The following is a 19,029-nucleotide window of genomic DNA, read 5'->3' as shown; positions in this document are numbered from 1 at the left end:
TTTTCTTGACCTGGGAGGCAAACCCAAATCAACGCTCATCGAGTGTTTGGATAAATAGGTCTAAGGAATATGGGACCTCTTCAGATCCTTGGTCGCATGTACATCTATAGACAAAGGAATCATTCAGTCAATGATTTTAGGAGAGGCACCATGGGAAGATTACCACCATCGTTCCCATCTCCCAGATTACAATGAAGAATATTCCAATGACCTTAATCATCCTTCAGTTTTTGATTTTCTATCAAATACTGTAAATACGGTGGATTCTGAGGACGGTTCTTATCTCATGTCGACCTCGTTAAAAAATTAAACAAGGAGTCATGAGGATAGTTTTTTTACTATGTCAACCTCATTAAAAAATGAAAAAATCCCTTCCCAAATCTCAAAAGTAAACCTTCATTCCAACCACCGAGTTGAATGCAATGAAGCTTTGGGGGCATGCACCTCGATTTGCGTTACTATGTTGGGGGCATGCAAACTTATCACGAGCAGTGTTACTACAGGGTTCAAGCTCGTTAAAAAATAAACCCGCCTCGAGCAGTTTTAACGTGGACTTCAAGCTCATTAAAAAATAAACATAAACAATGAGCAAATGTTCCACCAGTGTTTAAGCTCATTTTAAAATAAAAAATTAACCAATTTTCGGTAAATAACCATTGTGAATGTAGTAATTCAACCTTTGAAGCCTGGGTCATGTTCTCATCATCACCTCCACTCTGTATTGGCCGATCATTCACCTCCACTTGATTGTTTACCCCTTTTGAGGAACAGCTGCGAATATTGATCCTATTAGCCATCCTTGTAACACTGTCGTGATTGGAAAATTCCAAACCTTACCTGGAATTAGCTGCTACCCGAATTTATCACTCGTTCCTCAAAGATGAGTCTCATTTAAGCTCTTTTCAACTGACTCGTAAAATATGAAAAGATTGCCAAGCCATTGGCCTCTCCAGCTCGTTAAAGTGACCGGAAGTGCTATCCCTCCTTTAGATTTTAATCTTTTTGGACCTGAGGGATTATTACACAAAAAGATCGAGCGCTTGTTTTATTCGGCTCATTAAAAGTACCGAAAATTCATCCCTTCTGTATTGTTTTATACTTTTTCAGACTTAAGGGATTAGATGACGAAAAAGGATTTTTTGGAGTTTCCTTTACGTCCCTTTTTAGACTCTCTAAAATTGAAAAGGACCAAGTTATCTTTGTCTTTAAACTCGTTAAAACCGAATAGTGACAAACTTGTCCATAACAGACAAGAACTTGTTTCACTATCGCTAGGCTCGTTAAAACATAGCGATGGGTTTGCCTGAAGGGCGAATTATAGAAAAAGCATATGTTATCCTCCTCAAGCTTGACAAAAATAAAGAGGTACTAGTCAGCAATGACTGGGGAAAAAATTGGGAAGAAAACTTGAAGAAACTTTGTTGGTAGCAAGTCGCTCTTGAACATGACACTTTCACTTCGCATCCAAGTTGGGTTGGGTTGTTCCATTCACTAGTCACATCACCATGATTCCGTCACACCATCCACATTTGGGGTTAATGCTACCAATCCATCATGTCAGTGTCGCCGATATTTTCAAGAGAAGTCGCTCAGAGAATTCACCTGTGTCTCACCCACTGCAATACATTTACGCTCCATTCTTTCATGACCGCCACCATGAACCTTATATCACCAGATTGTTTTCACCTCCATTAAAATCATTTGCTCCGTTCTAAGTCATTGATGTGGGATTCACTAAGGCCCTCCTATGATGGATCGCTTCTTGTCGACATCAGCTCATTATCCAAGAAGTCGATCTAGGAACAACCCTTTCAGTACTTTGAAGCTTGCATGCCTCAATGGCAAGTTTCTCACTTCCGGCGACAGGTTTACATCAATGGCCTTCGACCGAAATATTTTGCGTGGTGTTCAACGCCAAGTCCTTTATTCACACCACATGAATTGTACTGCATTACCTTGAGGGTCATCATCATTATCGGTGATTCCTCTCGCACCTGTTAACAGCTTACGTCATTGGCTGGTAATCAGGCGATGTCTTTCCATGTTCGACTCCAGAACATCTCTCACATGAATCGACTTGTACTTTGAGTGAAGATCGAACAAGATTGAAGACCTCGAATCTAGTTTCATCCATCCGAGCTGCGATATATATTCAGGAAAATAAAGACATCAAATGTACATCATTGCTGCACAGATAATCATCCAACCTAAGGGATGATTGCTCTACCAGAATCATCAGTCTACACTCATACGATTGTCTGTCTCATGTACATGAAAATGAATTTATAAAGCTGAGCATGGGAATGCCTGCCTCAGCTACATCATGAAAATATTATGAAGATAATGTATTGTATTGTATCTTATTACAAGTCGCCTTCCAGCTTGAAAAAACTTCGGATCCTCATGATAAAGCCTTTCACCGACATCAAAAGATTAACGACCTCATGCTTTAGGGGGAAACTGTTATAGACATTTTTGGGCACTGCAACCCCAATCAAACATGTCCATAAACCAAGGGCTCCTAAGTCCCTAAAAGTGTTGTTTCATACCCTAAAGGAACAAGGTCAGCTGATTACATCATCTCCCAGAAGTTCTCCATGAAAAACTACTCAGAACTGGTCAAAACTGGATCATCTCACTTGCTCCATGGCCAGGGTGTGATGCATCTCACCTTGTACACACGAGAAGTGTGATGCATGTTGAAAACCCTTTCTATGGGATGCGATGGATGAGAGTAGACGAATGGCGGAAGCAGTTTGCTAGGTGGATGATCTTGGAATCTTCCAGAAACTTCTCCTGGGACACTTTCCTCTCAGAATTGCCCAAGGATGAGTAACAGATCAATGAGATCTCCAAGTGGAATCAAGAACTATCAGAGAGAAGACACTAATAAAAAACCCAGAGCTGACTCACACCTCTGCAAATATCTATATATAGATCTCTCATCCCAGAGATCAAGGGGTTGGAGGTTGGAATTTTGTATCTTGTAAGGAAGTGTTGCTGGTGTTTTGGTGCAATATCATAGTGTTGGGTGATCTAAGCTTTTCATGAGGTGAAGAAGGGCTTCTTGCTGAGGGGATGACGCTGGGTCAGAACAATTGGTTGTAATCTCCTTTTCTCTTTTCTTGATTATTAATAAAGCTATTCAATTTTTCCTCCACATTCTTGTATAATTAATGGTATATACTTTTATGTGGTCAAGGTACATCTGATCCTATATTGCTTATGATAGTAGATCCCTGTTCTTGGATAGTATTATGCTGCTTTGATTCTACAGGTACTCCTTGAAGCTGGGTAAACGAGGAAGCAAGTGGCAAAGATCTACCAGAAGAGATAGGAATCAAGCAAGGAACCAAGCGCAAGACAGAGGTTGGTCTCCTTCTTTCTTCCCTCATCTACTTCTCATAAAGGAAAACGAAAGTAGTTTTACTGTGTTTGTTTCTAAGGTAGCCATCACCTTTAGTGGGACTAGCAGTTTTGCATAGACACTAGTTTTCCGGGTAACGCTCAGGTCCGAAAAGATTAAAATCTAGAGGAGGGACAATACTTCCGATCACTTTAACGAGCTGGAGAGGCCAATTGCTTGGCAATATTTTCATATTTTACGAGTCAGATGAAAAGAACTTAAAGGAGACTCGTTTTTTGAGGAACGAGTGATGTTTTCAGATAGAAGCTGGTTCTAGGTAAGGTTTGGAACTTTCCAATCATGGCAGTGTAACGAAGGTGGCGAATAGGATCACTCGTCACAGTTGTTATTCAAAAGGGGTAAACAATCAAATGGAGGCGAATGATCGGCTAAAACGGAGTGGAGGTGATGGTAAGAACACGACCAAGGCTCAAAAGTTGATGATAATCATTCACAATGTTTATTTACCAGAGGTGGGTTCATTTTTTAATGAGCTTAAACTCTAGTGGAACATATGCTCATTGCTAGGTTTAATTTTTAACGATCTTCAACTTCGCGTAAAACTGCTCGTGATAATGGTCATTGATATTCGATTCACTGTTAACACTATGTTATTTTGACGATCGTACTACCTGTTCAATTTCTCCATCAAATTGATTAGAAATGAGGACATATGCTTGAAAAATGAGTTAAAAATCTAATACCCTACTTAAATTACGTGAAAAGTAACTTAAAATAGTTTTTTTTACCCCTCATTTTACCATTTCTTTTGGAGTTGTGACTGTTGCAGCTCTGGAGGTGTTTTCCCCCTTGATTTTAATCAGCTGATTCCAAGAGATTCTGTGGACAATTTTCGGTGCCGTCTAGACCAAGTAGGAGCTAAACTTGAGCTCTTCAATTGCATTCTTTCCTTTTTGAATTCTGAGCATGTTTTCCTACTTTTCTGGGCCCCTGGGGTTTGAACATTTCGTTCTACCCCCATCACACCTAGTATACATCGAAAGGTGCAATGCATCCCAGGCTGGCCACTAGCTGGTTAGGATGCATGTCACCTAGTGCATAGCTAGGGTGCGATGGGTGCAAGGAGGAAAACTTTTGCACTGATTTTTCATTGAAATTTTGTCTTTTTTTTGCCAAATCAGGATCCTAATTCTTCTCTTGTTTGTTTTTTAGAGATTCATCGAAGCAAAAAAGGTTGTTACATGGCATCAACATGAGCATGAAGAAGAGGACATGGTTGCCCTTCATGATCCAAGTACGGTAACTACATTGCGGAACTGTGGCTTGCTCAAGTTCTTTTGCATGTCTAGCATGAGGCAACAAATCAACTTGTTGTAATATTTCCTTGATGTATGGGATCCTATTAACCAAGTGTTCAAGAGAAGAGGCAAATTCATCTCCATGACTATTGAGGACATCTATTTCTTGACCGGTTTATCGAGGTGTGGCGCCCCTCTCTCACTATCCAGTTCCACCTATGGGGGTGAATCTGTGAGGGATTATATTCACCGATACTGTAGAGAAGGATCTCAGTCAAGTAGGGACTGCAAGACTAGTATCCGAGATGTCACAGACTGGTCCTTAAGGACTATTTTATTCACCTTTTCTAGACTGGCTGGTAGTGCAACCCTTCACTTGGCCAATAGGTCCTATATGCAGTATGCCTTGGAATGTCTCAAACCCAAGGTATTCAACTGGTGTGATGCAGTACTTCCGGTGATCAAAGAACAACTAACCAAGGTGAAAACCAAAAGATCTAAGAACTTTGGGTATGGTTCTATTTTGACCGCTTTCGCCTTGGAGAGGATCCCACTGATGCAGCCCCAGTACATCTCACTTGGCTTGCCACCAATGATTGAGCCACGAATGCAGAGACTGGTCGACTTTATGTCCAGACATGCTGGTCAATCGCAGGTTTCATTCTCTGATGCTTTCTTCGAGTGGTTCAACCGTTAGCAGATGACTTATGCCGAGTATCCATATGCTGGGATGGACTTTCGGGGTGACCCAAACTTGGTGTTGCCGGCTGGCGAGCAATGGGGTGCCATAGGTGAAAATTTATGACCATATCTCTGTTTACTGTTTCTATAATTTTCTTGTGTTTTTCAAATGGTCATCAAGACTAATCAAAACTCATGTGCTTATGCAGATATTGGGCTTATGCGACCAGCAGTGCATCCAAGAGTAGTAGCTGTTGTTCCAGTAGGAGAGGCTATAGGGAGGGCCATCCTTCATGACCTGGATGTATCTGAGACCCTTGCATTGTTGCAGGATCAAATCGAGGGTCTCACCCTTGGTATTCCTAACGTGAGGACCGATGAGCTGCCTCTGAGATTACAGCATGATACCACTGGCGTGCCGAGCCATTGGACTAGGTTCTTACGTCTGATTACACAGGCAGTGACTAGTTATCACCAGCATGATTAGACTAGGGTGCCCCCTTGCATTTTGAGTTTTTGGGTCATATGACCGATTTTGTCCTAGACACAGAACACTATGTACAAACTATAAACAACCATATATATATTTTTGATTTTCAGAGTTTTATTTTGGTTAAGTTATATGATCCTGATGTAGTTATTGATAAAATGCTTTCCTTTTACAAATGTTGCAAATATCTATCTAACACATAATTTGCTAATGAATCGGTTAATGTGTTTAAGTTTATGGAAATATGTTGATATTGAATAGAATCGAATTGCCTTTCCAAAATCTTGACCCTTAGGAACATACTATAGATAGTTGGATTTCGAATGGAATAGATGCTTGTAAGCTATAGAATGATGAGCTGTGAGTGTAGCCTAACGAAAAGTTGGCATATGCCATGCGCGATGGCATCAGAGAGGAGTTCTATCAACGCGCAATATTCAATGATGTTGTTCGTTGATTGACCAATACACACCCCTTTGAAACTCACTAACTCACCGCTTGGATCAAAGATGGCCCAAGCTGCAGAAGATAGGTTCCACATACTACGACTCGCCCTGTCAGCATATCCAACAAATGATTCCAATGGGTTTGACATCTAAAACAAAATGCAAAAGTGGATTACCTACCAAAAGGATCACTCTTAACGAAAACAAAAATGTAACAAAAGCATATGAAGAGGTTACCATGCCGAGTCAAGCATAGTAATGCTTAAGGTACAACCCATTTCGGGGTTGCGACAGTGGAATTTCATCATAATCTACTAGCTCGTAGGCCCCTTTTTCTAATGCACACTTAACAATATAAGGACCCATCCACAAAGACTGGAACTTACCTACTCCCAATTTATCAGATTCCTGATCGTAAAGCAAGACTAGGTCACCTTCTAAGAAAACGCGGGGTTTGACATTCTTGTCAAATTGTGCTTTGACCTGTTTCTTATGTGCTTTGTTAGCCAAGGCGGTGTCATGACGAGTTTCATCCAGTTGAGTTATCTCTAAGAAGCGAGCCTCTTCCTCTGAAGTTTTGGGGAGGAGGTCAACTATGAGCTTGAGAGACGAAATTTTGCATTGAACTGGTAAAATCGCTTCCAGGCCATACACCAGCTGAAAGGGTGTAAACCTGATCGCATTTCTTACTGATGTCTGGTATGCCCACAAGGCTAAGTACAGGATTAGGTGCCAAATCCTTTTATGGACTCCAATCATCCTTTGCAGCATGCATTTCAGGACCTTGTTGATTGTCTCAACTTGCCTATTAGCTTGTGAATAATATGGAGTAGAGCTGTTGTGGGACAATCCTAATTTGGCGGCCAATTCAACCATCATGTGATTGTGGAAATGCGATCCATGATCTGTGACTATAGCTTGTGGAACGCCAAACCTAGCGACTACATGATTGAAAAAGAAAAGAGCGGTCATTTCGCCGCTGTTGTTTAATGTAGGCAGTGCCTCAGCCCATTTCATAAAATAGTCAACTACGACTATGATATACCCATGCCCCCCAGCTGAGGTGGGGCTACATTGCATGAAATTTATGCCCCATTTGGTGAATAGCCCAACAGAAACTACTGGATGCAGAGGTGTGGGTGGTATTCTGGTTTTGTGGTCGAAGATTTGACAAGCATGGCAACTTCTGACTGCGGTTATGCAATCTGTGAACATGGCTGGCCAAAAGTATCCTGCTCGTAAAATCGTTTCTGCCGTAGCATAACCAGATAGATGCCCCCCACATGCACCTGAATGACAATCATTCAAGACTTTTTCGGCCTCCTCATGGGTGAGGCACCTTCACAGAACTGTATCAACACCATGACGGTAAAGCGTATCACTGATGATCATGTAGTCTTTTGCTTGGTATCGAGTACATCGCTATTCTGAGCGAGAGGTATTAGACCTATATGTTTGGGTTTGGAGATAAATGATTATATCTCCATACCACAGATCGCTTGAAGATATCAGAAACAAATACTCATCCATGATTGTTGTTTTGGATGTTGAATCGTTGGACGACAATGGGAAATCACATAGTAACTCTGCGAAAATTAGATATTTCTTTGATTTGGATTTTACGAATTCCAGATCGAACTCTTGCAAAATTGCTATCCACTTTGAATATTTTCTCCCAAGCAACTGTCGCGACAAGACGTAAGTCATGGAGTTGCAATCTGACAAAATGGTAGTTTTTCGAAAGAGAACATAGTGTCGAAATCTCTGTATTGCTTGAACAGTAGTGAGAGCTATCTTTTCAACACATGAGTACTTTCTTTCTGTATCATTTAGGTTTTGACTTAAATAATAAACAAGATGTTCGATTCCATTGTCTTCTCTAACTAAAACCATTGCGATGGTCGTATCTGCTGTAGCTAGATATAGGTGAAAGTCTCTTTGATAATCAGGAGCGTACATTAATGATGCTTTTATTAGGGATTCCTTTAGAGCATCAAAGGAAGCTTGTGCGACCTGATCCCAGTTGAAGGGTACTTCTTTTTTCAAAATACGTGTATAAACTTTAGCAAGTTTGGCATAATTTGGAATGAACCTCCTTAGAAAGTTTGATTTCCCTTGGAGTTTCTGAATCTGAAGCAAATTTGAAGGTGGAGGCAAATCGATGATTGCTTGAACCTTGCACGGGTCGAGACGAATTCTGTCCTTTGAAACTAAAAAGCCATGTAAACGACCAGAACTGATGCAAAACACACACTTGTGCAGATTGAGTCTTATTTTGTAATGTCAGCAACGTAGAAATATTGCTCTCAAATGCTGCGGATGATCGGTCCGCTTTCGCAAGTGAGCCAGAAGATCGTCGAGGTATGGTTGAATGATGTTCTTGATGTCATGGAAGGCATAATTCATTGCCCTCTGAAAAGTTGCCTCTGATTTCTTTAAACCAAAAGGTAGCTTACAGTACGCGAATGTGCCCCACGGACAAATAAATGTAGTCTTTGACTGGTCCTGTGGGCGGATATTTATTTGATTATACCTGGAAAATCCTTCCATAAACGAAAAGCTTTCCCATCCGGCGCATTCATCAATTATCTAGTCGATGAAGGGTGTAGGGTAGTTGTCCTTTGGATAAGCTTGGTTTACATCCCTGTAATCGATGCACACTCTAATTGTTCCTTGCTTTTTCATCACAGGAACAATGTTCGATACCCAATCAGTTAGAGGAACTGGGTAAATGAAACCAGCATGAAGAATTTTTTCAACTTCTTCCTTGATGGCAGCAACTTTCTTTGGGTGCACCTACCGAAGCCGTTGTCTTACTGGTTTGACATCTATATACATCTTAATTTCATGTTCAACTATGCTCGAGTCGATTCCTGGCATTTCTTCATATGACCATGCAAAGACATCTCTAAACTCATGAAAGAGGTCGTAATATACTTCCAGTTTTGAAGAAGAACAAGATTTGCTGACATGAATATTTTCTACAACATCTGGTTTGGTCGAGATATTTATGGTGATAGTTTCTTCAATATTGGATAGATTTCACTCAGAATCCGCCTTATTTACAGTATTTGATAGAAAATCAAATACTGATGGATGATTAAGGTTGTCGGGGTAATCTTCGTTGTAATATGGAAGATGGGAACGATGGTGGTAATTTTCCCATGGTGCCCCTTGTATGTTCATTGACTGAACAATTCCTTCGTCTGTAGAATGTACTTGCAACCAATGATCTGAAGAGGTACCATAATCCTTAGACCTATCTACCCAAACACTTGATGAACATTCATTGGGGTTTTCATCCCATGCCGAGAACATTGATTGCTACAATATTTCTATTGGGCTTGGAGGCAACACCTAGTGACGATCCATGCTAATATTGTGTTTGGACATCTTCTGAATGAAAGATATCATATTGCAGGTTCCCATCATTTCCACTTCCGCTAGGTTGTTCGGAGGCAGTAGGGAAAAAGTAACCATCAATGTAGGGTCTTTTAGTAGGCCTACTCTGATATTTTGAAGCGATTGAGAGCTTCCGTGAATCATCAGAATGCTTCCCGTAACTTGTTAACTGTTGGGAAGGAATGTCTGTTGGTCGATGATTGTAATTCCCCCTTGGAAGGGAAATGAAATATTTCTGAAGTATGTCGACACAACGGCAGCCATAGCATAAATCCAAGGCCTTCCCAGTAGGATGTTGTAATCGAGGTTTCCATCGATAACTTCAACATCAATTTCTACTATTTTTCCCCCCAATTCAACTTGCAAGTTACTTAAAATCCCATATGGAGTGTATGTTCATCCATCAAATGATTTTAACATCGTCGACGATCATGACAAGGGTGGTGAGCCTAAAGTTTTCCAGCAACTCATTGAAATAATACATGTAGATGCCCCCCCATCAATAATTGTTCGATGAACAGTTTTGTTGAGGGTTTTCACTTGAATGAGGAAAGCAAGCTGATTTGGTAACTGCGGGTCATATCGTTTATGATTAAAGGACACAATATTGGAATCCGCTGGGTCAATCCCACCTATTGCTGATAATAAAGCTTGCTTTTGGGAGGGGCAATTTTGCAGTACCTCAAGTGTCGACATAGCGGACGGCGATTGGGCCAGGTCCTCTACTATATTATAATTCTGTGTCACTCTGGCACGAGGATTAAATGTTGATTTGTGTACAACTCCCTTTGGTGGCTTTATCATTAGCTCAGGAATGATGGGTGGCACAACTTCGGTCGAAGTTGTTGTCGAACTACTAGGTTGATCAGTAGCCTTGTTGTTCGACAACTGTGGATTCCCATAATCTTTATTCCTTGTCAATATCAAAGCATCATTTTGCTGTTTCGAAATGGACAAAATAAGAACTTGGGATGGGGAAGAATTGTCACTAGAAACCAGATTGGTTCCTGGGTTTGGAAACGGATTAGTCAATACTACTAAGGTTTTTGAATTCTTAAAGAATTTCTTAACTTTAGCTTTATATGGACAATCTCTCGTCCAATGATCCTCATCGCATATGAGGCATGGCTGAGTAGGTTTCTTTTGCCCATAAGGTTTTGTAGAAGATTTTTTAGGAGACGAATCATCCTGTTTCTTCTTTTTTCTCTTCCCTTTCTTCTTGCCTCCTAGTTGCTTCGGTTCTTTGCCTTTGTCAGTTGACATGGAATTAACCTTCGAGGCTAGAAGTTCTTCATTTGCATTTTGATCAGAAATCTTACGGGCTTTCTTAGATGTAGCATTTGTCGATTTCGTGCTCATCATACCTATCATGCCATCACTGACATGAAAGTCTTTGTTTGATTTAGGAGGAGGAGGAATGGAAAATTTTGGTCTCAGAGCATCAGGGATTTTTTCATAGAGCATGCTAGACTAAGTGTAGATCAAGTCTAGATATTGCGCATGAACAATGACCTGCTTTTCAGTGACAACCCCTCCCTTCACCACATCTTCTATTATAGAAGGTAACAAAGACTTAATAAACCATTCAGCTAGTAGCTGATCAGGGACATATGTTTCTACCATTCTACGATGACGTTGCCATTCATGAATATGATCGGATATGTGAGTGGCCGTTGTTTGCTTGAAATTGGTAAGAAGCTCTGTTCCTGTTTCATACCTTATTGGTAATTGAAAATGGGTTAAAAAGGTTGTGGCAAGGGTGCTGAGGTTATCGAATGAAGCTCTAGGAAATTCGATGTACCATTTTGTTACCAGACCAGTTAACGTTCACTGAAAAAGGCGAAGCCGAATCAAATCGTCATTGAGAGTGTTGGATGAACACCACAAATGAAAGGTCATCACATGATTCGATGGGTCTTCACCTAGATTTCCATTAAATTTAGGAATATATGATGGAACTTTATGAGGAATCACTGGCCACCAAGGGAATAAGCGATTGGATCGTTCGTTAGCTGATTTAGATCTAGTAACTCTAGAGTCGCCACGAAGGGCAACAATTGATTTAGGTTCGGTGAAGCATACCCAGGATAAGATGGGATCACTTGAGCAGTGGGTCTTTGCATACCAGCATAATGTATCTGATGCTAATAACTTTGATAAGGTGGTTGGGCATAACAAATTTGAGATGATTGGTGATAACCGTTTTGAATATACGGCTGCCCATTACTTGCAATTTTTTTTTTCTTAGGTCCTTGGTAAGCTTGTTGGAATTGCGGTTGCTAACGTTGCACCAGCCATGGTTTTGAAGCCATTTGTTGTTGGCTAATACTGGAAATTTTACCAAGATGAGGGGTAATAGTACCTGTTTGAGCCTGAGTAACTCCAGTTAAGGAGCCACTAATTGGCGATTGCAGTTGTGTCGCGGAGATGAGAGACTATTGTACAACGACCTGAGAAACTTGAGGTTGGCATGCAACAGGCAATGCTTGTACTTGTGACACTATCACAATAGCTGGTGTAGTGGGGATATTTGACACAGGTAGACTCAGTTTCATTGAGTATACAACTCTTGGTTGTTGAGGAAGTATTGGCACCCAACCGTTGGATGCGATTCCAATTTGACCTGAATTCGGTTGTGAACTCTCATATGGTTGTTCTCTCGAAGGGAACAATGAAAGGGTGTAGTGCCCCCCATATGGTGGAAATCCAGTGCTCAAAGGAATGATTGGCCTTTGGAGACCAGACTGCCAAAATTGATATTGTTGTGAAGGATCAATTTGTTGAGATTCAACATAAGGGGTTCCAGATACTATTCCAGATGAACAAACAGGAATAGACCATACTGTCGAAACAGTCCCTAGGTGGACTCCTTCTAGTGGTTGAGAGCTAGTTGGGGTAGATGGTATACTAGCGAACATCGTCAGAGTGGTGGTAGGAGGTTCTGCTACCGCCGTATCGGACGAAAAAGTGCTAGATGTCAATGGTTGTCCAGACATATCGAGTCTATCCAAAAGACTTCCTAGCGGTTCTACAGGAACTTGTAATGAAGGGGTATTAACTTCTGAGGTACAAGGATATAGGTGGCTCCTAGTCCCAAAATGCGATGGAATACTAGATGGGAGATCCTTCGTAATCTCTTCTATAGCAATCAATCCGGGTGGAAGAGGCAGACCGTCAGGTCCGTAAAATATTTCTGGTGCCGAAGAAGGTATAGATTCTGCAGCGACAGATGTTGGAGGGGTAACACCTTCTGAATCAATTCTAGATGGAGCTAGTTCAGGAATCGAAGTGTTTACTGTTACACTAGGATCAGTTCCAATGTCCTCTTGTAACTGTGGAACTTCTTCTATAGAGGCAGGGATACCAGAAATGGTTGGAGTAACCGGAGTCTCAGAGGATGTTGAAACACAAGTTTCAAACAAACCAGGATACTTTGACCCAGTTAAACGAGTTCGCTTGGACTAGAATGGTTTTGTTTCCAGAGTCAAAGATGGTTGACTCGTTAGTCTCCATGAATGACAAGGTTTTGATTGAATTTCTTCCACAATTGCGGATTATTCGATCAACTCAAAATGAGAGGGAGAAATGTTATTCTAAATTAAATGAATTTTAGATGCTTCGACACAACTTGCTTTTTCAATTTATAAGAGTTGAGCAAAAGCTAAAGATGACTCTAGTCACCTTCGATTTTTAATGAGCCTAAAGTGACAAGTGCTCGGATGGACCTTTTCCTTTAAGGAGTCTGAAAAGGAATGAAAGAGACTACTCTGGAAATCTAGACATAGGGATTACCAAACCAATCGAAAAACTGCATAATACCTTTTACAGTATTGCAGTCAATCTTCCCGAATGTTTTGTTCAATGCATTGTGATCGATAGGGCAACAGACACGACTTCCTAAGGATAAAGGATATAGCCTATTGTGGTCTCCCAATATATACTCGATGGTACATGGGAGCACAAGTCCGTACTGGCACTTGTCGTCTCAAAGAGGAGGAACCACCCAACCGACGATGAAAGCGACAGTTACCAGGCTTTACGACGCCAGAATACGTCTCTAGCCTAGACTTCTAAATGTTGTCCGTTAGGTTCCAAAGTGTTTTTATGTTCATTGAATTTATTTTACAGTTGATGTTTCTTAAGAAATTTTCCTTTAAGGTTCATCACGTGATGTAGATATACAATTCCTAAAATGTAATCTAAGATGATAAACAGTCATTTAATCTTCTTTTTGCAATGAAAATCCTAGCTACTAAGGAAAGAGAAATGAAATTCTTTCAACATAGAGCAAAGAGCACACACTAGATGCACTGTCCTAAATCACAATCAACAAGCAGTGTAAATGCAAATGCACATGCATGTACTTTTTTTATGCTTTCTTAATGTGTGAATGACAAAAAGAATGCTAAGCACAAGTCTAAACTATATCTTCTTTCAACTCAACAGTACTAATGATTTTCTTTTCAAAAACAAAAGTGAGACAAGATGACTCTTTGCGATTTTGAATTGAAAACTACTTTTGACACTTGAAGTACTATCAATTCAGATCAAATACAAGAGTAACAGTGTAATCTACTATCAAAAAGAGAAGGATTCTTTTCCTTGACTGAAAATGACACTTGTGACACTTTCAAATCCAAAGATGACAATTCGATTAAGCTACCATTTTGTAAATGAGAACTGTGAGTGGTGAAAAATACATAAAAGCATTCACAAATATTGCACAATGGAGGTTGGATGATGCAAAGAAATGGGGTTTCAACAGTGGTCTATTGATCACAGACAACAAAACTCCTGAATAAAGTTGAAGAGAGTGAAGAAAAAACCAAAATCTGGAGGCAGAACTAGTCTTATCTGATCATCGCACCTATAACACAGGGAAATAGGGATGCATCCCACCTACTGCACACAGGAGGTGTGATGCATCCAGATTGCTAAGAAGAGAAGGTGCGATGGTCCAAGGACGAGACTTTAACTTGGTTTTTGGTCACAGTTTGCAACCTAGTTCAGGGATTTAGGCTGAGCACATGATAGTCAGTAACTACAAAGTACGAGGGCTGATCCAATGATGTTACTCAAGCTACCTCTAGGGCACTTAGGATGTTTGCAAGTCAATTGTTCAATTCATAAACAAACCCGGAGATTGACTAAAGTAGCATTGATCTACTTTGCACTTGCATAACAAATGCAGTTTGAAGGCTAGCTGGCTTAACTTCAAGCTCCGTCTGTGGTTTATGAATCAAACAAATAGAGACAAGAAATCAAACTAATCACTCCCCAATGGATTCGCCATTTTTTTATCGGGAAATATAGTGTCTATTCAGAGCTACTAGTCCCACTAAGACGGGTAGCTATCTTAGAAACAAACATATTAAAGTAACTTTTTTTCCTTTACAAGAGAGAGATGAGAAAGAAGCAGAGAGTACCAACCTCAGTCTTCCACTTGGCTCCTTTCTTGTTTCCTTTCCCCTTTGACAGAATCTTTCCACTGCTTCCTTACTTGTCCCACTTCAAAGAGCACCTGTAGATTCACAGTAGCATAATACCATCAAAGCATAGAGATCCTTCACTGTAAACAATATAGGATCAGATATATATTGACTATACAAATTGATATATCAACACAATATTCAGAGATACACAAGAATATGGAGGAAAAATCAAATAGATTTATCAATAAAAGTAGTAGAAGAGAGGATTACAACCACTTGGTTTGACCCAGCGCCATCCTCCCAGCTTGAAAGCCCTCTTCACCTCACACAAAGCAAGATCACCCAACAATGTCTTCAAAGAGAAACCAGCAACACCTCTTTGCAAATTACCAAATTCCAACCTCTAGATCTCTGGGATGAGGGATCCATTTATAGATATTTGTAGGGGGGTGAGTCAGCTTCTAGGATTTTGATTAGTGTCATCTTTTTTATAGTTCTTGGTTCCACTTGGAGATTTCATTATCTCTTACTCATCCTTGGGCGAACTCAGGAAGGCAAGTGTCAAATGAGCAGCTTCTAGAAGATTCTTAGGGTCTCCACCTAGCAAAATGCTTATGCCATTTGTCTACTCTCATTCATCACACCCAATAGAAGGGCTTTCTAGTACGCATCGCACCCTTTGCACTGGGCAGTCTGTATGGTCCTGCTTTAACCAGTTCTGAGTGGTTTTTCATGGAAAACTTCCGGGAGATGATGTAAGCAGTTGACCTTGCTCCTTTAGGGTATGAAACAACACTTTTAGGGAATTAGAATCCCTTGGTTTATGGACATATGTGACTGGGGTTGTAATTCCCAAATATTTCTATCAGGTAAAGATCATAAGGGGAAAATTTATAATATGCCACTACCATCAAATGATCCATGACCCTAATGGAATGCAGCTGATTGGATGAGACACCTAACATGCAATGCAACAAGAGAATTTGATCATTGATGGAGGGATGAAGATCCGACACTAACATTGCCTCCAATGGGGATGGTAGCTCCTTGGAGGTGCTAAGAACTACAGACCTCTGGAAAGCAGACAGTGCCTTCTTCCATTGGGCTATGGAGTCAATAACTTCGACAAACCAAAACCAATATCTTGAATCAATTTCAGGACTGAAATCTGACTAACGACTGGCTCAATTTCAAGACTGAAAACGACTGAAAACTTAACTCAAATAATCCAAACCAAAACTAAAATCAACATTCAGTTTTATAGCCTTCACTTCGGGCCCTAAACTGAATGAATGATAACAGTACACACTTGCAATGAAGGAAATAAAACAGTATGTACAATGATACATATGACAGCAAAAAATATTTCAAATATGGTACCATTTCAACAACCAACCATTGACTGGCCCACCAGGACAATCTTCTCCATCCATTTCTTTTGGCAAGAAAGCATTTTGACTCTGATATGCAGCAATTCTGAAAGGTCCCTTCCACAAATTCTCGAACTTGTCGTGCTTGCCTTTGTCTTCATTTCAAGCATCCCATTTCAGCACTATGTCTTCAATTTGAAACTTGTATGCCTTTGCCTTTCGATCATATATTTTCTTGATTCTCTCTTGCCACTTGAAGGTATTTTGAAAAAAATCCTCTCTAGTTTGTTGTAAATGGATCAATTGATTGATTCTTCGTTGCAAATGATCTTCCTCACTGCCAGCTTCCTGCAGAAGTTTAACAGCCGGGACTGTGAGAGATGTAGGGAAAACCATGTCAACACCATACACGATCTCGAAAGGGGACATGCCTATTGATTTTTTCTGACTTACTCTATCCACCCATAGTGGATTGACCAATTTCTTATGCCAACTCTCCTTGATTATTTCCAGCAACTTTTTGATAATGTTGACTAATGATTTATTCAAGGATTCTGCCAATCCATTACCTTGTGGATAATATGCAGTTGAGTGTCCCAAGGTAATTCGATATTTATTACAAAAATCAATCATATTTTTAGATTTTAAAGCTGCTGCATTATCTGTAATCAGCTTGTTAGGACAACCAAAACATGACAAAATATTATTCTCAAGAAACTAAATTATTACCGAATTAGTGGCCTACCGAGTAGGAATCGCCTCAATCCATTTAGTGAAGTAGTCTGTCACTGTAAGGATCCACTTATGCTGTGCTGAAGGAGTAGGATGGATCTCGCTAATGAAATCTAAACCCCACTGCTGAAATGGAGCACTTACTTCAACTGGTTTGAGTGGCAAAGGCTGTAATTTTCTCTTACCTTGAAAAAGTTGACATTCATGGTAGCTTGTAACAATTTTGTACACATCAGCAAAAAGGGTTGGCCATTAATATCCCGCTCTCAAAATTTTATTGGCTATTGTCTTCCAAAATAGATGACCTCCACAATCTCCCTTGTGAAAATCATCTGTGACCTGTTTTTCTTCTTCTTCAACCAAACAATCCAGCAAGACACCACTGGGATCTTTCCAATAGAGTGCATTATTCATTATACAAAACTTGGCAGCCTTTAATTTCAGGGTCCTACTTTTATTCTTAGCCATTTCAGGTGGTGGTGAAAGATGTTGGAGCACGTAAATAATATCTGAATATCAAGAAGAAAGAAGAAACATTTCAGATACCTGAACAAGTGAACTTTCTTCATCTTCTTTGGACATAGCAGCAATGAGATTTATGTACAAGGCATGCAAATTAGACACCGCCATCAGTTTGGCTAGCCCCTGTCCTTTGATGAGCTTTTATGGTTTGATCTCCACATCATATTCTAACAAAGTTGTGATCCATTTGCCTCGTCTCCCTTCCAGATCTGTTTGCACTGAGACATGTTTAACAGCAGCATTAGGGACATAAGCAAGGATGTGGGAATGCAAAATATAGAATCAAAAATAATTCAATGCCTTTACCAAAGCAAGAGCTTGCTTTTCAATAATATTGTAATTTAAAGCTACATCCCTTATTGTTCTGCTGGAAAAAGCAATTAGTTTCTCAAGCTGGTCTTTTTTTTGCATTAAGACCGCTGCCATAGTATGATCCGAAGCAAATGAAAACAAAATAAAATCTTGGGAATAATCTGGGCTAATCAAAATTGGAGCCGAAGAAAGGGCCAACTTTACCAAATTGAAAGACTTGATGGCTTCCTCGGTCCACTTCACTACACTATCTTTCTTTAACATGTTTGTGATTTCCCTCAAATGTTCTGCAAGATTTGGCACAAAACGACGTAAGAAATTCATCTTACTGTTGAATGCTTGGATTTCCTTTTTACTTCGTGGAAAATCAATCTTCTGAATGGCTTCCACTTGAGATGGATCAATGCAGATTCCCTCCTTGGATATGATATGACTGAGAAGCTTGCCTTCATCCATGGCAAACAACTCTTCTTTAGATTGAGAGATATACCATACTTTCTACACCGTTGAAATACAATCTTCAAATGATAAAGGTGCTCTTCATATGAATTATAAAAAACTATCAAATAATCAAGATAAACAACTAAAATTACATCTTTCTCATTTGCACATGTGATATTCATAGCCCGTTGAAAGGTTGGACCAACATTCTTCAATCTGAATGGCATCTTGGCATAATGGAAAGTTCCCCATGGAGTGGTGAACGTTGTTTTGTCTCTGTCATCCTCATGGACCAGAATTTGGTTATAACCAAAATACCCATTGAGTAGTGACATGCAAGATGCTCCAACTACTCTTTGAAGTATGTGATCCATCTTGGGAAATGGATAGTTATCTTTCGAAGACACCTTATTCGGATTTCTGAAATCAATACATAAACGAATCTCACCAGTTTTCTTGCACACAGGCACCAAATTAGAAATCCAATCTGAAAACTTTATGGGAACGATTATACCAGCTTTGTACAATCGATTCAC

The sequence above is a fragment of the Pinus tabuliformis genome, chromosome 7, assembly GCF_031772625.1.
Source record: "Pinus tabuliformis cultivar Carrire ecotype Pingquan chromosome 7, CPIR1, whole genome shotgun sequence".
In the NCBI taxonomy this organism is placed as follows: Eukaryota; Viridiplantae; Streptophyta; class Pinopsida; order Pinales; family Pinaceae; genus Pinus; species Pinus tabuliformis.
This window is presented reverse-complemented; position numbering follows the sequence as displayed.